We start from the raw sequence: 23,316 nt of genomic DNA on the forward strand, positions 1-23,316 counted from the left end.
TTATGTAGATTAAATGCATTCACTGCAGCTCATAGAGCTTAGAAACTCAGCGGGGATTCAGAGGGCTGGGTATCAGTCAACCACAGCCAGCCACTAAACCACAGGGCAAAATCTGCTATTGTACATTAGAATAGTCACTTAATCTATCTTAATGGGTGAAAACCCCATGGGACAAATGTATATTAAAATCAGAAAGTTAGTTGTAACGTTTAAGGAAAGCTGTAAATATTTTTTTGAGATAACACTGTAAAACATTATTAATGAGTCTGAAATCCTCTTGAACATCTTTATGTTTAGCTCTTGAAAATGCAGCTGCCCAGCAGCCTGGGTCTATTGATCAGGAGGAAACCCAAAGGCATGAGATGCTCGCCATAAGGCTGCGCCTGGAATAAACTGGGGAGGAATCAAGCAGGATTTCCTTTGGCTGGCCGAAGGAAATGCTGTCTGATGGGTTTCTGTTGAGCACATAAAATGTGCCGAACATGAAAAGCTGTGGACGCAGCTACCAGGATATGGGTGCTGGCAACAACAGTAGAGCTGCCCTTCAGAAAATTACCCTGATAAAGGTAATTTATTAATTTTTTATTTGGCAGGGTCTACTGAGAGGCCATTCCCCATCTGCAGCAGGGCAGAGAAAGCCCAACCTTCTGCCTGCCTTCTTTCCAGGACTCGGGGTTATTGGAAACTGAGAAGCAATAACACAACCTAATCCTCTGCTTAAGAAGATTCCTATTTATTTTGCTTGCGTCTGGGCTCTCCTCAGCCCCTTCTAGCTTAGATCCCCCTGACAGAAGGTTTTCTCCCCCCTGCTACTTATATCCTATTTAGAGCTAATTGGCACTGCCTGCCATCGTGGCTCAGAAATAATTACTTTGCCATAATTAGTCTAAAATCAGGATTTTTACACCTGTGCTGAGAATGGCTGACCAAAATGCCAGCATTCCCACACGTGGCCCCTGAAATGGCACTGCAGGCAAGGACTCCAACCTCCTCCCACAGCACATGTGGGTACAGATGGAGGGGGGAGATGCCCTGTCAGTCATCCATCAACATGATTTTGGAAAATACTCGGTGAAAAACGAACTCTCCTGAAGACTATAACATTCATTTCACCCAGCTGGGTATAGGATGAGGTCTTCATCAGCTGGCTCCACTGCCTGCTCGCTGGCTCAACATTCTTGCTGTGGCAGGAGAGCCCTTTTTGGGCAGAAAACTGCATTTTGGGGTAAACCTGTGCTCCAGAAGCACTATCTGAGTTGATTGCTCTGTGGGCTAGAGCTAACGCTGTGGGCCTGGGGAGATACATTGGGAACTGGTGTCATTTCCTGAAACGTGCTCCTAATCATTCTCAGTAGTCTCAAAAAAACGTGTTCCCATTGGCAGGAATGAGCACCCTGGTTGGGGTGCAGCGCTCAACCACACGGGAAATGCTGGGTGGCCTTGATAGCCAGAGTAAGAAAGCAAATGAAATTCAGTAGTACCGAAGGTCTTGCTCTCAGGGCCTGAACAAGCACTGCTGACATAAAATGGAAGCTCCGTGTCAGATATTACAAATCGGGCAGAAGAGCCTGGGAGGGCTCATCAGGCACAGGATGGCTGGGTGTCACTGGTACCAAGTGCTGGTGCTGTTCCAAGAAGTGGTAGGAAAGGTGTTTCCAGCGGAACTGGCAAAATAGCAATGCTGCTGTCCCATGTGTAAGTAAGACAACATCTAGGGGATGTTTTATAGTTCTGGTTACACCTACCTATGGGGAATTTTTTTACCTCTAGGCTCACAGAAGCATGATTTCTCCTATGAAACCCATATGTCTCCAACAGCAGCGTGCAGGACAAAAATCTGTTGTCTTCACTCAGTATGGAGCTCCTCCACACGCACGCGCGTGCGCGCGCGCGCACACACACACATACACACACCCACACACCCCACTCTCTTCAAGGCATCTCTGGGTGGGGTGGAGGGACTAGGCAATGAAGCACCCCAGGCCACTTGCGTTGTATGGACAAAGGGCATCTTCACGTAGATTTTCAGACTTCTCCTCTGTGGTTCAGGTGCCTAACACCAATAAGCTGATGCACAGGTCAGTCTGCTGGGGCATGTAGGTCTGGCCAGGATGATCAAGAGTGAGGACAGGTACCAGCACAGGACCAGTCAGGACATATATATAGACCTACTGCAAACAGGGAAGCTGGCTTCTCAGAGCAAAGGCAAATGCTGCCTGCAGCGCTGATACCTAACCAGATGGGGTGGTGGGAAGGAAACGGCTCCTGGCCCACCAAGTTGGGAGGTGTGGAGGACTCAGTCCCCTTCATGCTCTGCAGCCAAGAAAACGTTGCACTCCTGCCTCTTGACTGTGATTTGCATGGCAGATTGGAGGAACAAATTTCTCCCTGGATGATTTATGCACTCACACATCATGAAGTGTATGTCATAAGGTAAAGGATTTTTTGGTGCCTCAGCACTCTCCCTGGTGAGTCTTCCTGAACACAGGATGGCCAGAGTACCTCCTGGGTCCTGCTGGTTGGCCTTATCTTCACCCACTGTGCCTCTGCACATCTGATCATCCTCCTGAACACACAGGCATGGCTGAGCTGGTCAGTCCCTGGGATGATTTTTCTTGTCTCTGAGAGAAGGTTAATTCGCCATGCACTTTTCTGCTAGGGCTGGCTTAATTGTACGTTTTCTTTAGGTGAAATACAAATGCAGAGCTGCCATACTCCTTGCTTTCTGTGATGGTCTGTTGCCTACATGCCATGTGAAAAGCAGGTTTCCATTTTGATAATTACAGGTTACCTATAGATTGCACGGCAGAGAGTATGTTTCTTTCATTCAGACTACCCCGTTTTCAATACAGCCTCCCTGGTTTTTTTCACCTGTTTTGGTGTTAACCTTCTACAAGCGATGAACAGACCACGAAGTTGTGAAGTCTGATTTCCTCCCTGCTTCCATAAGGTCACCAAATCGCACACGTCACATATCGACTGCATCTGCTCTGCCATTTCATTTTGTTCAATAGCTATATCACACATGGAGGTAAAGTATGAACATATGCTTCAGTACAGGAGCTTGAAGACCAGTCAAAGTCATTGTTGTAATTTAACCTCAGACACTTGTGAAGTCTGCATCCTCCATTCTACTGGGAAATAGGCATTGCTGTCACCCACTGCTTAATGCATTGCTGCACACCGATGTGTCATGAAAAATATACTGGGATTCTCAGACTACAATAACTTTGCTCCCTATGATGTTGAAGAAGGGAATGATCTGAAGCTCATAAAAGCTTAGATGATTTTCAAAACTTCAGCCATTTTGCAGGAGGTACTCAGTTTTTAAGTCTATTTTTGGAAAAACAATAAAACAGGCCTTTCTATTACACCATTCAAGTATTAAATATATTTTAAGTGAGGGATTTTCTTCCACATGTGAGATTTATCTTCCAGGCTTCTTTTGGTATACTGTAGCTGGAAGATGAAATGATAAAAGACCCTAAATTACACAGCCTGAGATATTCTGGCTAATGTCTCTACTTTAAAAGCCAATATACACAGCGGCGTTTACATCTCTTGCCTGGAGAATGGCTTATCATCATTTTCTTTTATTAAAAATGTTTGAAGTAAACCTCACTCCCTCTCCAAGGACACAGAAGTCCCCAGCACTAAGGAAATCACATGGCTGTAGTCTTTTTTGGTCTGTACCAGGGAGGACAACTCCAAATACTCATCCCAGTACCAGCCCAACCTCCGTGACATCAGGTCACGGCCATCGTCACACTGCCACAGGCCTCCCAGGGCTCTGGGCTCCTGCTTGGTGGACTCTGAACAGGTCTTCAACCTCTCTGTTGAATTACACTCCATACCTTGGTTGCAATGGTCAAACACCCTTTTGGATCATGTTTATGTGCACTGTGGATAGAAATAATGGACAACAGGTTACGTGCATGGTCACTCAGTAGAGATGACATATCATGCAGCACATGATTTGCATTATGGCTCACTGCTGGTTCTTGGGATTAGTAGTGGTACAAACTTAAATGCTGTGATATTTATATATATATATATACTGCTACAATTTCACTGCTACCTAATTCTTCATGGTGATTGCTAGATGGTCCATCATAGTCTCTGAGACTTACTGATCCTGAGCACAGTGGGCTCTAATGTAGGAGGTAAAAGAGGATTAGATCTCAGCGAGAGAATCAGAACTACAAAATTGAAAAGATTTGACTACATTCAAGTAAATTACATGGGTTGTGCTACAATAACGTAAATAAAATGTGTATATAGCAGTAATGGTGATGCTATATAGATCAAACGTATTAGGGAAAAATGAGCAACATGGGTTTGGAAACTTAAAAATACTTTAAAAAACTTTTAAAAGTGACAGCTTCTGTATCCTTTTGTTGGTAAAGGGTACAAAAGTGCTTGTCTTGAATCCAGTTATCCATGCCCACAGAAAACCATAAAACCCGTCTGAAATGAGCCAAAATTGTGTTTTCAAAAACAAAGGTCTCTCATACTTAAAGTCCTTTTCTGGGACCTCTTCCAGATCTAAATAGAGTGTCACTAGGAAACAGGAAAGCTCTCTTTCCCAATGTCACGGCCCTTTCATTTCTCTCCCTTGAAAGATTAAATTTGAACATTGCATGGTCTGATTCTTCATTTTCCCGTCTTGTGCCATGCTTGTGGTGAAAAGTTGCCACGTCCAAACAGCAGGACTTTGCTTGCTGTTTGCATGTCTCTGTACGGCTGCAGGACAGAAGCCTTAGGGACACGGTGATGTTATGTATGAAGAAACCGCTAACCAGTCCAGGACTACATCTTGCTCATGTTAGCCCCTGGTCAGGTTGTGTGTTGTGGAAATTCTCGTGTGGAAGAAGGAAAAAAACCCTCTAGCAGGTGGCTGGGTTGGATATTTTTTTGGTGATGGTGGGCTTTCTGGGTTAAATTTCTGGTTTTAAATGGTGGCAGCTCAGAGGAACGTTAGAGTAAATCCTGAGAGATGGGATAAAAGTCAGAGGGCAGGGGAAGCTGTTGGGGGTGCAATACAAACTCATTTAGCACACTGCTCTGCAATTTATCACTGAGGTCTCACCTCCACATATGTGGTGTGTGCTGCATATTTAGGGACAGAGACACTGTGGGAAAATGGCTTCCCTGTTCCTTGCACCAATAAGCCAGTTTTATGAACTAGAATTTATTTACTAGCATACAGTATTTCTGTCAGAGACACCTAAAAGTGTCTTGACCTGTAGATTTTCTTTGCAATAGGTAGGGGTAGGCAGCTGGATTCGTGCCTGCCTCAGAATGACATCTGAAATGGGCTGTTTGGTGGCAGCCTGCTTGGGCTTGCCTCAGTGCTCAAATTTTGGCTTTTCCATGAAGCACCTAGTGTTGTGCAAATAAAGATCAAAGCACAAAGCGGTGTTTGTGAGCAGCTAAGAGCAACCAAACTTTGAAAAAAGCTGAATATTTAACTGTGTGATGGCTGAGAGCTTGCCTGCAGGTGAAGGCGCACAGCATGCTGGCACGGGCGGTGTGCGGACAGCAAGGTCACTCACTCTGGTTCCATAAGTGGATCGACAGAGGAATATGGTGTGCAAATTCCCAGCCGGCTCCCTCTCAGTGCTGCCAGTCAGAGAACCTGATAGCTAAGGCTCTGTGCTGGGCATCTTGCAGGTGGGTTGCGAAAAGGAGAGCCCCTCTCACCACGGATCTGCACATTAGCAGGGTGCGAGGTGTGGGCAAAATTGGCTTAGAGGTGGGTTGGGGAAGTGAGGGAGCAATAAAATAAAGAGGGTTTGAAGAAAACCAGAAGTCACAGCTCGTATTTGCCTAACCAGCCCCAGATGGGAGAGATTTGTAGGTATGGTGGCTGAAGAAAGTTTTCAAGAGAAATTTAAAGAAAAGGGAAAGATGGGTGCTTTGTGAAATCTGAAGGAATGTCTTATGCATGGGGGGATGTGTGCAAGTGGCTGAGGGGGAAACTGGCATGCCAGGAGAACGAGGCAGACCTAGGACAGAAGGAAGAAGCTTCAAAAGCTAAAGGATGTTGAAAACAAATGTCCACGCTCTCATATGATGAATGACCACACAGTATGCTCTGAGCTGCACCTGGCTGCAGCATCAGGAAGGAGTGACGGCCGGCTCGCAGGTGGTCACTGGGGCAGTACCACCACCTTCTTCCCTCCTTCTTCCTTAAATCCCTGCTCTTAATCGAAAACAAACAAACAAACAAACAAACAAAAGCTTCCCATTCTTTCATCTGTAAAGCTTTGTTAAGATGCTGGCTCAGAACCAGAGGATTTTATGGAGCATAACTTTGTCCCATCAAACTCCATTTCATTTCCATTTCAATGGGAAGTGTTACCAATTCCTTCACTGAAAATTCAGAATGAACTGCCTTTAGAATATGGCCCATTTTCTGGATTACTGAATGCCCTTTGGTTTGTGGTATTGTGCTTAAATCCAACTGTGGCTATATTTATTAGAATTCCTTTTTTTGAGCTTGCTTGAACTCTGAAAGGGGGAAGGTCAACTGATGCAACCTCATAAAATCCCAGTGCAAATGTAGCGACTGTCAGGAAATTTCATATGTTTAGGATTTCTGGCATTTCAAAAAGAAATATTGATTGTCCTTTTCCCATTTGCCTGGAGCAGGTGAATGAAGAAACTTCTGAAGCAATAATTTATTGTGTCTTTACTGATTCACTGAAGCATTTATGAATATAGCCCAAAGTCTCTTGACATTAGCTGCTTGATATGTTATCACACTATTTCATACAGAAACTCGAAGAGCAAACTTGGCTTTCTGTTCAAAGTCATAAACACTAGACAGCCCTGTGCACGGTGAAACAGGCTACCAGGCAGTGCAATCAGGGAGGCTTTAAGCTCTTTTTTAACCCCTTTCTGACCCGCGCTCCTTCGGCCTGTTGCATCCGTGGGACATGTGTTGGCACCTGCCCTTACTGTGGGAGGCTCTGCCCTGCTCTACAGCTATGGATGTATGTGAGAGAGGAGATGGGGACGGGCTGGGCACACCTTCTGCGTGACCTGAGAAGGACCAGGGTGGCAGCACTCACAAGAGGCTGGAGGCATACCACCCCCGGTTTTGCTCTGAAGACATGTTAATCATCGGTCAAATGGAGGTTACAAATTGGTATCTGCAGCCGACAAGGCCAAGGAGGAAATTCCTTTAATTACACTGAGAAAAGCATGATTAAAGGAGGTGAGAGGGGTAGGGGTGCAGGGTGAGTGGCAGAGGGAGACTCATTTCTGTCATGTCTGGCAGCAATCTTACTGTGACACAGTAGCGTCATGCCTGTCTATCAGCCTTGCTTCTGTGTGCCTTTAATTAAGTAAGACAGTTAAGTAATTATGGTATTTAAGTTTTCAAGTTTTGGGAAAAGTGATTCTCAGAGGCTTGAGGCTATAAAGTGCCAGGTATCTCCTGCAATGAAAATTAACAAGACTCAGAGTGCAGGATCAAGCCCATTCTGTGCTAAGGTCAAATGTGTTGGATGAGACTCTGCTGCCTTCCTCCTTGCAGTGACGTTCACTTTTCACCATGGCGTGCAGATGGAAATGAAAAAACACATAACCGTTTCTCATTAGTGAAACAGTTTAACTTATCCATACTGCAGAGGAGCCTAGGAAATTTTGCACTTAGTGATAGCAAGAAACTTCAGAACTTGCATCCTAAAATCCAGAGCCTGCTTATAATGCTAATGATGCCCATTTCAAACCCAAATTACTTCAATCAGATCACAGTCAGGTTTGAGGTGGCAGCACTGAAAGTGTAGTGATAAATGTCAGGCTGATTTGGTTAATGTGTGTATGCCCATGTTGAACTGGTGCAAACTGCCAGGAAAAGTATGCAGCAAAAGCTGAGCTGGCCCACTGCATGGAAAAGCCTTGTGCTCATTCGTACCAAAAAAGTGTTGGAAGAGCCCAGAATGAAACCTAGATCCATGTCTTAACTTCCTCAGAGAGATCTTGCCTTCCCTCTACATAGCATATATGGTTCTGAAATCCCAGCCTGTGGTTATTCATAATCTGTAACTATTTAAAATCTATAGGCCTAAGTAGTTTGCACCCAAGAGTAACATAAGAAGCAGCAGAGAATTCCTCTGAACTAAATCTTTAAGCCCTGGGAAAATCCCCCAAAGATGGGATTGGGAGAAGGGATTCAAAAGCAAATGAGAAGACAACCACGAGGGCCCTAAAAGCAAGTATTGGGCCAATATTTTAGAAAACCAAGGGAATGATGCAGGAGACACTGAACCAGTTATCTTGGCATTGATCCCAGGCATAGTCAAGGGAAGGGCTGATAGGGGACACCATCTGTAAAAACTGGAAAGATGAGAGCGTAAGTAATGCCCATCAACATCACTTTATGGAAAACAGGTTTTGTCAAATATACTTGATAGCATGTTTTTAATAAAATCACAAGTCTGTAGGTTACAAAAAACTGGTATTGCTATAAAGTACCTACTTTTTTGTGTTTTGGGAAAAAAAGAGCACTAAACAAAACCAATGCAGATCCCATTCACAGAATGATTAACTAGTGAACCGAGAGACTGAAAAAAATTGGAAGTAGGGAAGGGTAATCCCATACAGAGTGGTTTTAGTGGAGTCTGATGGGTGCCTATTCTTGATCTAATGCTATTTAATACCGGTTTTATGACCATGACAGAAAGACCTGCTTCCCTGGTGACGATGGCTGATGTAAACCACATGCATTTTCATGTAGGCATAGATGCAGTTATGAATTTAGAAATAAATGGAGCAGATCAGGAGTGTAAGATGGGGGCGGGGTGTATTCTGGAAGTCAGTGACCCTAAAACAGGCCTGGAAGCAATCTGAGATAAATTACCAAATATCTTGCTTCTGGTATAACATTTTAGCCAGAGGAAGAGCAGGTTTCAAGAGCATCTGAACAAGTTGAAATAGAGAAATGCTATCATCCCTGCATACAATGAAATTATCATTCTGTGAGAGCATTAACATAACACTGCATCCACTTCTGGTGTCCAGACCTCAGCAGGGGTCAGGAGGAGTTGGAAAGGTCCGCAAGTGGGCCATGTGCTTTTCAGTGCGGCTGAAGCAGCATGAGCTGGTTAGTGTACACATGAGAAGGTTAAGATAAGGCTGGATAAGAGCCTTTACATCCTGTTTAAGAAGCACTTTCTGATGGCAGCAAGCTTCTTGAGTTGACAGAAAAGCACAAGGAGCTCTAGTGCTTCATCTGTATTAGAGAACTGGACAGGCCTGGAAACAGTGAGAGAAAAGTAAGGTGGGTAAATGGTTTTCTCTCTGCAGCCAGTTTAGTATGAGTATCCAAGAGGCTGTATGAACTCCAGGTATCTGAAATGGCCATTTCCCATGATGGAACCAGAAGGTTTGGGAACTATCAAAAGAGGTGTGTACTGCTCCTCCACCCACCCACTGACCCACCCACAGATACACATTCAAAGTAAAAACCACTCCAGAAAATAGTGTTTGAGAGCAATGGCCACATTTCCATGACGCTGGGTAGGTAAGCTGTAATGCTTAGGTAAGCTGGAAGAAATTCACCACAAAGCACAGTGCTTTTGCTGCACAAAATATTTTTACTCAGTTTGTAATGTGCTGATATAATACCAATACACTGGGATGTACAATACATGCTCTGGACCTGAAGAAACCTGTTCCAAAATTTCTCATGGCACAGCCCAGCAAAACACTGCTAGTGTGGCCTTAATGGGATCCATACCAGAAGGGCTCATTCATACCATCAGTGGTTTGCAGAGCTGCTTCTTGAATGATTAGTTAGTTGCTTTTTACAAAATAAAAATTCTTGGTTCTACAAGTTATTGTCTTATACAAATGCAATAGAAGAACAGGCAAGAAATATGCTGCAGAAAATAACAGCAAACAGACATGATGCCATGTGAGATGCCCAGCTCATTTTAAACACCCTGGTCTTAAAGCGCATTGGTTATTTTTAATAGTTATTTTAGTGCACAAGGGATGAAGCCACAGATTTTTTTTTATCTCTGGAAACAAAAAATCCAGTGGAAACTCTTGCCAAGAGCCCAGGCCCCTTGCTTGGGAGAGTTACACTGGACTTGCTATAGCAAAACAACCAAGGTATTGACCCCAGCAAAGACAGCCAGCCCATGAGCCCTGCAAGGGGCTGACGTCCCAAGCACGTGCTAACTGATGGGTTACACTAAGCAGCCAGGATTTTTCCCTCTGCTGCCAATAAAATAGGGAAATGGTGATTAGTGATTCCTTTGGGCTAATTTCTGTGTCACTCGAAAGGTGTAGAAAAATGTAACAATGGAGTGGACAGAGGGGACATGGTTGCAACCAAATAGCATCTCCACACAACCAGTCAGTCCCCATTAAACTGGAGCTAACAGCTTCTGTATTTTAAAAACAAACTGGTGTTCTTTCTGCATAGGTACTATGTCAAATGATGAGAAAATATAGGTGTAAACAAGGCTCCATTGTCTTACTGTCCATAAATAAATAGTCAATAAGTTCAAAGTAGGGCTGGATTCATAAGGCAACACTCTCCTAATCTGTATTCGGGTCTCAAGCGTATTATCTGTAATTTACAACCAATTTAAATGGCATTAACAGTCTTTCCCTTATGGGAATTTAAATTTGCATCCTACCATTGAATTAAACACTGATTGCATATTTTCTATAGGGGACGTAATGCTCTTTGAAGCTTGTTTTGAATAATAAAGCATCTATTCATGCACATGGTGCAATGTGTTTCTTTGTCCTGAATGTAATTGAAGTAAAATGTGAGTTAAAGGGATTTTTCCTCTAGCCACAGGTTTGTTGATTACCATCTATTTTCATCTATTCAAGGTTTTTAAAAGGAAAAGAAAAATACAGTAATCTCTTCCTGCATTTGGAACCTCATTTACCACTCAGCTTTCCTGAGAGTGTCTGGGATGAACAATCAGGAGGTCAAGTTTCGGTCCATCTTTGGAGGAGAAGAGGAGAAAGGAACAAAACAGCCCCCCGCCCTTCTGAAAAAAAAAAAAAAAACAAAACAAACCAACAAAAAAAAACCCAACAAAAAAAAACCCACCACCAAAAAAACCCCCAGAACCTCACCACAGATAAAAATCAGAGGGAAACAGACCACACCACACCTAACCTCCAGGAGAAGATCTTGGCTACCTGTCAGGTAGCTGTTCTGCACGCTGCCAGTCATTGTGGGCCAGGAAGGTCACAGTGAGGATGACTTCAATGACAAGGAAACAAATGGGGTGAAATGACATTGTTGACCTTTTTTGTTTGATTTGTAAGGGAGGATAACTGAAATAAATAATAAACAGGAGTTACTCCTTCCTGGATGTGAAAAACGAGCACAAAGGCAGCCTGAAGAGAAGGATCCTGGCTCATGGCTGCGTGGTTTGCAGGCATCATAGCTGGTTCCTCCAGCCACAGCAGCTCCCCAGGGGAAAGGCAGCCCAGGAAGACCTTTTCAGGGCTAGGTGACCTGGTGCCAGGGGTGAGTGACTAGCTGCAGCAGAAGTGGTGGGAATGTCCCCTAGCGTGGCCAACCCTGCCACCTTCTCCTGTCCCACCCCATGTAGCGCCTGTGCACCCTGGCAGCCCTGGGGCAGCTCTGCTCATGATGGTGCTCTGTGCACTCAACAAACCAACAAGTTCTCCACTAATTCTCCTGTACCAGGGTGCAACTGCAACTGAGGCAGGGAAAAAGCCCTCTTGGCAGATTTTAAGACTTTTTTTTTCTTTTCTTTTCTTTTCTTTTTCCCTAAAGGTGGTCTTCATTTTCTGATGCAGGCTGGTCTGCATGTAACAAAGCTGCAGTGGTGTTAATAGCTCTGATATTCATGATCCTGGCATTTATCCAGACATGACAGAGAAGACAAAACATAGTTGATCTATTTGGCATTTATGCAGTGATATAAGTAATGGTTTAGAGGGTTTTTTTATTATTATTTTTCAGCATTGTCTGGTTTCTACATTCTTGAAAAAGCAAGGGCTGCTTCTGCTGAAACCCTAGTTTTCCTTCAATTCTCAGTAAGGCTTTAAAAAATACAGAAACTACTGGAAACCAGAACTTCATGATGATTTGTGTCTTTCCCCTTCTTAAAAGGTGATTTTATGGGTCCTTGAGGAACAAACACTGCTTAAAAACTGCCAACTACATTTTAGGAAGAGGCAGGGAGGATTGTGGACCATGGCCTTGATCCCATTAAGACGAAATATCAGACAGCAACGGTAACTGTATCTCTAGACTTAACCAGTTGCGCAAGATTTCTTTACAGGCTACCTTAAATTACTGCAGTTAATATTGTATTGGTGCTATAAAAGCAAGCACCGCCAATGCTGCTGTTGCACACGTAGCAAACATCAAAGACCTCTGTAGCCGCGCTGCCTGTAGATAGTGAGAAGGCATTGAGATAGCAAGAGATGTAAATAGTCTATTTTTTTTATTTTCCCAAACAATTTCATCGTATCATGTGCACATGAGAGACAGTGGACAGTCCCTGGGCACCTTGAGGGTAATTGCCATGTTGTTCAATTTGCCTCAACTGAGTGGCTCAGGAATGATAAATGCTCTTTCATAATCAGCTTGGTACTGCTGGTGCGTAGTATGGGTAGGATACCCTGGATCCTGACCCTCTGCCAAAAAGTCATCCTCCCCCCTTACACGCGGAGAGGTGAGGAATCGCAGCGGGGAAGGAGGTCTGTTAGAGGCAGGCACATACCCATCTGCAGGTTGCAGCCCCAAGGGCACTTTGTGTTGGCGCTGTACCCTCGGAGAGCCAGAGCAAGAAACGATGCCAACAGGAAGGTCCCATGATTGGGAAGCCTACACGGTTCAGAAGGAAAAAACACTGGCAATTCCTGGCACAAAACAGCACTTAAAGTAAATTAGAGCTTCATGACTTCTAATCCCAGCTCAGGGAGAGCGTGGGCGATGCCGATTGCTCCCGTAGAGCGCTTCACGCTCCTGTTGGTGGAGGCTAATTGCAGCCTGCAGGCACCCTGGAGCTGCATGACTGCAGGCTGGCACAGCTGCCCAGCCCAAAACCTGATGCCAAAGCCCTCCTCCTCCTGCCTGCACGGGGAACCAGGGTCCGTCCTTTCCTCGAAATGTGACTGATTTATCGTTTCTCAGAGTGCAGGCTCATGTGGTTTTTGGAAGGCCTGGGGCTGATGCACTGTATTCCTTCGTTAAAGGCCAAGGTCTGGGTTGCTTCCCTCGCCACACGTGCTGCCCCGGCCCCGGAGGGAGGGGCTGTGCGTGCCAGGCACTCGGGGTAGCGGAGCATTCCAGCTAACCTTCACCATTTCTCCTTGTTTTTCTCTAGAAATCAAACAAGAGGTCAGGCCTGATTTGCTTCACACTTGGTAAGTTCAAGTCCAATCTGGGAATGATGAACTAAGTGTTGTCTGTCCAGCAGCAGCCAAGGACAGTGTGCAGTAACTCCACTAGGGTTTCGCATTTTAAAATAGCTTCAAGTCAGCAACCCTAACACGGCTGGCTGTGGAACATGTGCCTCCTTCATGTTTGATACGCTTTGCCATACTGGGAAAATGGCAGCACAGGGTGACTAGGTGGGTCAAGAAAACAGATGCATCCTCAGGTGCAGAAGTTGCTGCTGGAGCTTCTTGGAGATCCACACACAGCCACTCCCCAGCATCTTCGTTAGTGAAGTGGAAATCAATACAAACTCACTGCTGATAAAATACCCGAAGAATGGCAGGAGGGTAAATAAAGCTGAAAGGCTAGCTGAATCACGCGGCCAGCTGCACCCAGACAAGCAAAATGTGTGTGTTCTGCTGTGGGCAAATGGGAAGGAAAAGCTTGCTCCTGAGAGTGATACCTGGGGCTGAGGGAACACAGCAGGAAATGCCACGACCTTGAAAAAGCCCTAGAGGTCATGGTGGAGCTGATAAAAATTTGGTAGACTTTTTCTCTTTCTAAACCATAAAGGATTTCTAAAACTTTGGATGAAGCTGCACAGGGCAATGATGGACTGGTAGTTAAGGGTATCTTCTAATTAAGACAGGATACCTTGTGGTATTCCCCAAGCAGGATGTCCAGTCTGCTGCACAGGGATAACTCGGTGGTGACATTTATATGGGAGGTTGGTTTCAGCAGATCTGATGAGCTCTGCTGGCTTTAAACTTTATTCATCTATGAAATTGCCACACTGCTTTATTATCTGTTATAAATAAATAAATGAGACAGGGCTGAGCTCCTGTAGCAAACCCTCTGCCTGATTTTCAGGCCTCTGCAGCATGAATTTGTGTTTAAAAAAACATAGCAGGACAAAGGTGACAAAGCAGACTCAAACATCACCGTTACCATAGCAACAGTGGCATTAGCCTGACACAGCAGCAGAAACCAAAACACATCCTTGCACAGAATATCATGCAAGTTAGGAAATTACTAGCCCTGTACGGCACACAACGTAAACAAGCAAAATCTAAATAGTCATAGATTGCTCAATAAAATTACTAACTGCTATTTTAAAACAGGTTTTCTCCAAATAAATACCATCTTAATAATCTGTAAAGTCTTTTTCCCTTAATACTAGCAGCAGAAGCAAAAACAATTGCAGGTTGCTTATATACCAACAGTATGGAGTAGCGTCTTTGCCTGGAATTGAATTCCAGGCAGCAATATTATAGGGTTCTCCGACTGCCCTTTTGCCACGGCTCCTGCCAGCGGTGCATTCGATGACGTGACTAACATCTGTCACATGTGGTTTGCTCTTTCTCTCATCTGCCCTCTGGGGAAGAACTACATGTGCAAGAGAGTATTTTGCATTGGGCTTTTTTTCTTCTTTTAATGCCGGGCTGCGTTTAAATGAGGGAAGTTCAGGCCAAAGAAATACTGCATGCATGAAGAAAAAAAAAAGATTTCTTAGTCCCCTGTGGGATTTGGTACTGCAGTTTCAGACACAGAAGGACTGAGGAAAGTCTCTTTTTTGCCCAAATTAGTTCAGAAGAGACAACTCGCTCAGCTCTGCAGAGTGCATCAGGTTTGACCGCTGTCATTACCTTGGTGCTTTGTGGGTGGGTTGAGATGACGGGTGACTGGAGTGCCTCCCAGCTGCGCAGCTGGTGCTGCAAAGGGGGTGCCGAGGTGGGCAGCCGAGCCCCACTGTGTGCACCGTGCTGCAGTGGCTCCTGGGTTTGGGGAGATCAGGGGACCAGCACTGCTGGATGCCATTTCCACGCAGCCACAGTGATGTTTTGGGTACGCTGGGCCACGGCACTAGAGATAAGTACAGAGACCTTGAGACTGACTGTTTTGTCTTTGGGATGCCAGGACAGAGGGCAGAGGAGAGTCTGGTGGGGTTGCAGCAGGCTGGTTTCTGAGGCCATGCTGAGCTGCGGCCCCCTCTGACTAGGGGGCTTCTTGCAATCTATTGCCATGTCCAACTGGAAGCTGCATGTATGGGATGGGGCCTTAGAGAGAATAAAGGAGCAACCCCCCCCAGACCAGTGTAAACCAGTGTGAAATAAAACTACTTTCCGCCACCTCTTCTGGAGGCTGGAGGCAGACATTGGCGGTTGCTGAAGGAGCCCTGGGGACATGGTCCCATTGTCCTGGTGGGCAAGCCGAGGGCACTGCTATCACTCAGTGCTGTCAGAGTGGCCCAGAGCAGCTCCTCGGAGCCTGCAGTGCTGCCTGGCCTGCTGCTTACATTTTCCCTGCCTGTGTTTCCTCCCTGCCTGACCACCCCTGAGCCCAGCAGCTGCCCACACTAGTGCAGCCCAATGGCTTCTCATGGTGGAGGCTGAGCACTTGTGATCTGGGTGCTGCAAGCAGCATGGCAGCGTGCTCCTGCGGGGACATGGTGAGCATACTGAGGAGAGAGAGAGATGGGTCCCATCTCCCTGTGCCCCTGGGTGAGCCCAGACCTGGAGCGGCTAGCCAGTCAAAAAGCAGCAGTCCCACCAACAAAACAAAGGAAAAGTGGCAGTAAAGGTGGATTTCTTTCCATTTCAAATTATAAAATTCTCAGCCATCTCTAGGTGTTATTAATCATGCAGTGCACACCTGAGACATTTTCGGATATGGTGGAACAGAGGTTACTCGGTCTGCAGCACAGCCAGCCACCCAGCAGGAGCTCCTGCGGGAAGAGAGCTCTCCTAATTACTTTAAAGGGATGAATAATGGTTGTGCTGGTCCCAAGCTGCTGAAAGCCAGACTCTGCTGGTGAGGCACAGGGTGGCAACTCCATTACCTTCGCTAGGATAATGCAGGCAGTACTGGGATAAATCCAGATGGGAAGATGAGATATTATCTAGCTGTATCTGGCAGTTATGCGTCCTCTTTCACAGGATCCTTTTTTCCCACATTATGCACGTGCGTATTTAAGTTGGTTACAAAACAACAAGTGCTCTTTCGTTTTGTTTAAGTTCAGCTTCGTAACTAGAGATCATTCCACTTCATGTGTCTGACAGAGATGGATCAAATGGGATTCAGCCCACACAGACAGGGATTTATGCTGCCAGAAAGTGATGCTGAGAACAAGCCTCACAGTGCCTGATGGAGGCAACACACACAACTTCGGCAAAAGGACAATAAATACATAACATATAAATCCCAAAGACATTTTTCTGAGATAGCTATAGCTTCCATACACATATAGGATATTTTTTTTATTTTTTGTTAAAAGTGTTAGCTCGACATGTATTTTTATTGGGATGAGATTACAACATATCACTTTTATGTGCACTTACATCCCGATGTTGGTTGGGTGTTCTTAGAAGCCAGAGGCAAAATGGAGAAAAGCAGGTCGTGAAAGCTGACATGTAATATTCACAGTAAGCTGCCGTTGATCACCAAACCTAGTATCTTCAATACTTTAAACTGTTTCCATAATCAATTAATTCTGTGAAATGACTTTTTTAAAAAAGTGGATAAACCAGAGGCATCGTCCCTCAGGGGATATAAATTCTTTTAAAGACTCAGCCCTGCTCAGGGGCTTACTGCAGAGTACTGCCTGCCCAGCGAGACAAATACCATGTCCTCTTCAAAGTTACATGAAGATAATTTCAGCTTTCGGTCAGGGAATTAGGAATCAGCCCATCATAGATGTTTAAGCTGCTTCCATCTCCTTTAAGAAACATCTGTTTCTCAAGCAGATTACCACAGCTGGTGGAAATGCTATTTTATTTTAATCATCTAGAATAAAAAAGGAACATTATCTGCCAGGGAAAGGAAGACAGTTGCTCTTCTCCTCTGCATGGATCACAGAAGCGCCTGGAAGGGCTCGTTGGTGCTGCGGGCAGGTGGAGAGGGTAGGAGCCAGGGTAACACCTGCCTGGAGAAGTGTGTGATTTCCACCAGGACCTGGTTAATGCTGAGCACCTACTTGGGTCCCGCAAGCTGAGGTCACTTGTGTTCCAGTTGGCAAGGTTGATTTGGTTTCCCTTTTTGTGGATTGGAGTGTTGGCCAGCCTAACAAAGCTGATGCTATCATGGTGTTTTTGGGGCTGAGGCTTTGAGCCCTCCAGGCTGTGATTGTGGAGCCATGGGCAAGGAGGTGGTGGATGAGAGACATCACATTCTGGTATTGCTGTGGCTGTTTCCAACTGAGTCTGTGAAAACATCCAAGTGCTTCGGCTGGGGCAGTGAAGGGGAGCAGCGGCAGAAGCACCTCCCAGCCCTATGCCCTGGCATTCCTTTGGGGGCCCCAGGCACCACTGGGGCAAAGGAAAGGTGCTCATTTCCTACTCAAGCCTTGGGAAACCCTTTCCCCAGACTCTCAGATCTAAAACAAATTAGTATCTCGCTTGAAGACCAGGAGCACAAAGAAAGCCAGGCCCGCTGCTCTCCACCTTCATCCTTCTGATACAGGAGTTCAAAACCACCTCTGATGTGAGAGTTCAGATTAGGATGCAGAAATCCACATAAAAGACTTTTTTCTGGTGTTGCATTATGCTCCCTACCCTAGGAATAGTTTATTCAATACTAAAATCAGCTTTGTTACTAAGGGAACAAAAGGTATTTTTTGAGCTCCAGACAGCGATGCTGGATATACAGCAACTGTGCAGTACCTGGTCTGTCCTGCAAAGAAGTAGGTGGGGATTTTTTTTAATATTCCTGGTTCCTCACTTCTCTGCCAGAAGTGATAAAGAAGGAAGCAGATACATAATTTATCCTTTATATACCTTTTCCTTGGGGTTCCCCTTAGTTTAATATTTTTGAACATTTTTGCATTTATGCATTCAGAATGTGGAGGGAATTTGTCACAGAGTTTATTTTCCAATTATTTTCTCCATTTTTGTGGTTATTCACAGCTTTTTAAATTCATAATACATTGAAAGGGTGCATAGCCATGTAGAAAGGTGGCTGAGAAAGGAAGGGACAAGAGGAGGTTCTCTCTTACCAGCAAGCTACCACTATGGGGTGAAACACCTTTCCTTTCTACTCTGCTTATTTGCAAAGAAGAGAGAGAGGGGAGCATTATCTCCTAGTTTTCCCCCACAGCCCTCCTTGAGGAAGGTTTTTTCAGTCTCATGACAACAAAGAAGCCAGTGGGGCTCAGCCACCCCCTGCACCATGGCAGATCCTCTAACCAGCCCTGCAGGTACCCCAGCCTGCCTTCAGGCATCTTTTGGTGGGTGATAACACACCACTGCCTCCCCATCCCCAGCCTGAGGTACAGGGAGGCAGGGACCAAATCAGTGCTGAGGCGGGTGGCGCCCAGCTGCTCACTGCCCTTACCGGCTTGAAACCACCATAAGTGTCCCACCTGGTGTCTGGATCCCAGTTAAAACAAGTATTTAATTTCTCATAAGACCATGGGAGGTCTCTACCCCAAAGCCAGACCAGATCCGTGGTCACACCAGGCTGCTCAGGGCTTGGCCTTCAAAACCTCCAAGAATGGAGCCAGCACAACCTTGTGGGGCAGCCTGCCCCGCTGCTGTCTGACTGTCCTTCTGGGTGAAAGGCTTTTCCTTACACCCAGCCTGACTCTCCTGTTTCAACACTTGCCCTCCTACCATGCAGCACCACAGAGAGCCCAGCTCCATCCTGATGACCTTCCTGTAGGCACTGGGGACCTGCTGAGTCCTCCCAAAGCCGTCTCTTCTCCAGGATGAACAAACCCAACTCCCTCAGCCTTCACTTAAAACAATGCAGGGCTGCAAAATGCCAGCAAAAATAAAATCCAACCTATCTACAGAAACCTAATGGTTATCCTCTGGCACCTCCATCAGTGTTTTTCTAAACTATCACAGATATAGGTGTGTTTAACAAGTAATTTTCAGTCTTCCTTGACCTGAAATCCTGTGTTCCATGTTCGGTCTTGTACCTTTGCCTCCAGTTTTCCCACCCAGATAAGAACCATCTGCCTTTGAGGCTGTACAGTGAAGGGAACACACTCCTGATTGTGTCACCTGCCAGACCCCATGGAGTAAGAACTGCAGAGGCGATCATATAATGTAACACCTTAAGAAGAATTTTACATTTTTCATAGAGCATATGAAAGAGTGTCTCAAAACTCAATTTTAGCCTGGGAATTACCAAGACAGCCTTAAATGTTTGGCTTTTTGAACACATGAAATGACAATCAATCTGTTCTCAATGCAGCCATTATAATCTCACAGAGATAAGGAGGATAACACAGGTAAAGACGGAGTAAAGAAAGTATACCGGAAATAATCTTTAATTAAAAAAATAACCAACAACAACTGAAGTCATGTCAAGTGAACCTTCGGAAATGTATGCAAATAGATGGAAGAAGGAAAATGAGACAGCTCTGGTAAGTGAAAGAAGGGAAGTCTTTAAATGGCTTAATAATAGGAACACGTTAGGAAGCAGTGAGGTTAATACAGAAATGACATAAAGCAGTGGGGGGTCTTGGACTAGATTTATTGTGCATACTAATTGGAGGACACTGAATACCAGATAATAGCTGAAGGATGGGCTGCGCCTCTGTCAACATCCTCTTGTTCACAAAGGATGATCTGGCAGAATTTAATAGCTTCACAATATTGCTGAGAGTGACACTTTAATAGGTAACAAAATGCTGTATTTCAGCACTGTGCAGGGGAAATCCACAAGAAAGTGAGAGTGGAAGAGGATGTCACCAGAGGCCTAGCTGACAGCCTCCAGATCTGGAAGCAGCACAAATTCTCCAGCCTTTCTCAGCCTAAAAAAGAGCCTAAGCATTTACCTGAGATGATATTAAAGCAAGCTTTAAAATAACAGCACCAGCAATTGAGACCACGAATGTCTTGTAAGTCTTTTAATCCTCATAACCTTGCACTGACTGAGCTCAAGCACTAGTTCATTAAAACCTGAAAGTTAATTGGAGCAAGAAAAGCAAGCAGCTCTTACTGGTCCTTACTGCCCAGGCTGAGGTAAGGGCAGAAATTACCCAGACAGCAAGTAGGTTTGCTTTTTCTGTTAGCGCTTTATTAACAATTCACAGAAAAAATCACATAGCAATCTGCAATGTAGGAGAAATCATGGTGTGCAAGTGTAAGTCTCCGCTTTGCAATACTCAAACTCTGAGTTACAAGGCAGACTGCTGAGTAAGGAAACCATTTGCTTGGAAAGGGACTTCATGAATATTTTTTCATGTAGCTTTTAACACGACAACACAGGAATACTGTTTATAAAGGTCAAGTGGCAGCCTCTGAGCAGAAGCTTGATAGACTTATGAAATGTTATTCCTTAAAATCAAAATGTGGTGGCTGAGGCAACATTAGCACAGCTGAGGTCAGGAGGCAGGGTGTGCGGAGGAGCAGCTGCCCCACTGGTGCCACTGGGGATGCTTGGTGGGCTCTGCTGGGCTGGAAGTTATGCCACAGAGCTTGGGGAGAGCCGTGTCCATGGGGATTTGGTGGGATGCCCTGCTGTATCTCTGACTGCTCCAGATGCCGGCAGACAGGCAACAGACCATCACTGACCCCAGAGGCTTGTGCAGAAACAGCAATATTTTATCAGCTGAATACCCTAGTGGTCTCCACAGTGGTATTCACTAGATATACACTGACTGCCAAGGGAGCTTAGACCTACAGCTACCCACACCATGAGCAACTTCTGGATGTCTAAGTTGGAAACCGAATCCCATCTTGCCCTCCTCTCCTTGGCACCTTCGTTACTCTGACACTGAATTAATGCAATAGATATTCCTGCTGCCACAGCTCCCACTTCAGTGTTAAAGAACAAGGTATATTGTTTCCCATGTGGTGTTTACTTTTTTAAGACACAATGCAGGAAGGCATGAGAGCACGTCTACCTGTTGGCCTGACCTCAATGAAGCTCAGAGGTGTGCAGGGTGAGGTGTCATGCAAGTCACCGTAAATAAAGGCACCAGCCAGCATCTGTCTTAAGAAGCCAAAGCACTTGCATCTCTCACCATCTGCCTAAGAGGGAAAATCATCTTTCAAGTGAATTTTCCAGGCAGTCACACACAGTGGGTCAGAGGGAGGAAGGCAACTCAGGTGGCTTGGCCCCGTGAGCCCTTGGCCTCTTGCTTATCCTACGTCCTCTGTGCAGCATTGCCCTCAGATCTCTGTTACCCACTGATTTTTAGGCATCCCTTGTTCAACAGGTGCACAGTGAGGGGAACTGGTGAACTGGACGCACTCAGGCCAGCAAAGAGGAGTGTTACTACAAAGTAAATTTACTGGCAAAGGATGTGTCAGGATAGCGTAAACCACATTTGGTAAGGTACTTTGCCATGCAACTAGAAACCACCCAGCTAAAGATGATCAGATATTTATCTGCCAAGGCACATTACTAGGATAAGATGAGCATGTAATGTAAGCGGATGACCCCACATGGTACTTGTTTAACCAGCTCCATTTGTGTGAAAGCACTGGAGTCAGATAATAAAAGAAATGTTTCCTCTCAGCTGGGGTACAATTCCCTTGACATTCAGAGTACATCACCAAAACAGTTTTTCTTCTCAGGTTTCTGGCTGAGCATCGACTTTGCTTAGGTAACCGCCGCTGTGTCCAGACCTGTAAACACGACCTGGGGAGAACAGGATGAGCTGGGGAAGAATTTTTTTGAGGACATGGAAAGAACAAAAGAAATGCTAGAGGAGCAGACTGCATTAAACTCAAGCTCTCAGCTGTACCCTACACCCTGAGGTTAGTTCAGCTGGGAGCATCACCAGGGGTGTGTAGTGCCCAGGCAGCCCCACACACCAGGGACACTTGAGGCAAGTGGGCACTGGGTGTGCTCTGCCAGTGACACAGGTTTTGTTCCTCAGGTCTGAGCTCTGTGGCCTCACCAGGATCTTCAGGTCTGATGTAAATTTTGGGGGTGCAGTAGCTGACAACCTCCAGGAAGCTGGACTGGATGATTTAACAGTTTCTGCAAGCCTTATACCCCACACAACTGCAAAATCCCTATGACAGGCTTGGCTTGTTGTGAGCTGGTACTTTTATTGCTTATGGTGGAAATGGTAGTGTTGATAAAATGCATTAGCTTTGGTGCCTGAAACTGTCTTCCATTCGTGGCGAAATCTCATTTGTAGTTTCCGTAGCTGGGATCCATCCCAAGGGCTAAGCCCTGGGAGCCAAAAGTAATACAGGGAGGAAACCAGGCCCAAAGTATGGCTTTTCTCCCCCAGTCTGAGATGCTGACACACTGTGTCCTTTGCAAGGTAGCCGACCTCATGCCTTGGTCAGCCCAGCTGCCAAACTGTATAACAGCAGGATCTCACCGAGAGCCATATGTTGCTGCTGGGTTGTTTAGGGGAAAAATTAAATTAAAACAATCCACAACAGTTGTTTTAATGCCATTTCTTGTTTGCTTGAAGTCTTGGTCCCCCATTACCATTACACAATAGGAAGGTACACGCCTCCAGTAACATGAGGGACATGCTGGACACTCAGGATTCTGGGCAGCACAGAGACCCCCAGCTCCAGGAGAGATCTTGAGGGAAACTGGAACAATGCAGAAAAATTCAGGAAGAATAGTGGCTTTACTTGCTTCAAAATTCAGCTAAAAGCAAAAATTGCAATGCAGTATGTTACCACAGATCTTCTCCAGGAAAACATCTTCAAGCCGGTGGTTAACTTCATTCCACAGATTTTCTTTCCTCCCTCCCTCCCACTCCCAACTGCATTTCTGTTATCACAGCAGGGGAACATTCAATCTACAAGATTAAGCCTCACCCTCAGAAACCCTAATGCGCAGGTTACCACTGCTCTAGGACAGATTAGGGATCTAATTGAAAGCACAGACCAAAATTCCCCTGCAGGAACTGGTTTCTTTTCATAAGGAGAAAGGGGGCAGAGCTCTGGGGTGTTTGTCAGATTGAGCAAAGGTGTGCACAAGGTGCCCAAAGT

General features: G+C 45.4%; 1 protein-coding gene across 3 annotated transcripts in view; it reads right to left on the reverse strand.

The window, feature by feature from the left end:
* The window catches only part of RAI2 (retinoic acid induced 2), a 138,338-nt gene that overhangs the window by 69,746 nt on the left and 45,276 nt on the right, over positions 1–23,316 (reverse strand). For all 3 annotated transcript variants that reach the window (XM_080377153.1, XM_080377154.1, XM_080377152.1), the window contains exon 1: positions 1–23,316. This exon is cut by the window's left edge and continues 22,058 nt beyond it; it is cut by the window's right edge. The gene's annotated coding sequence lies outside the window, so the exon portion shown is untranslated.

This window comes from Falco punctatus (genome assembly GCF_963210335.1).
Source record: "Falco punctatus genome assembly, chromosome: 2".
NCBI lineage: Eukaryota > Metazoa > Chordata > Aves > Falconiformes > Falconidae > Falco > Falco punctatus.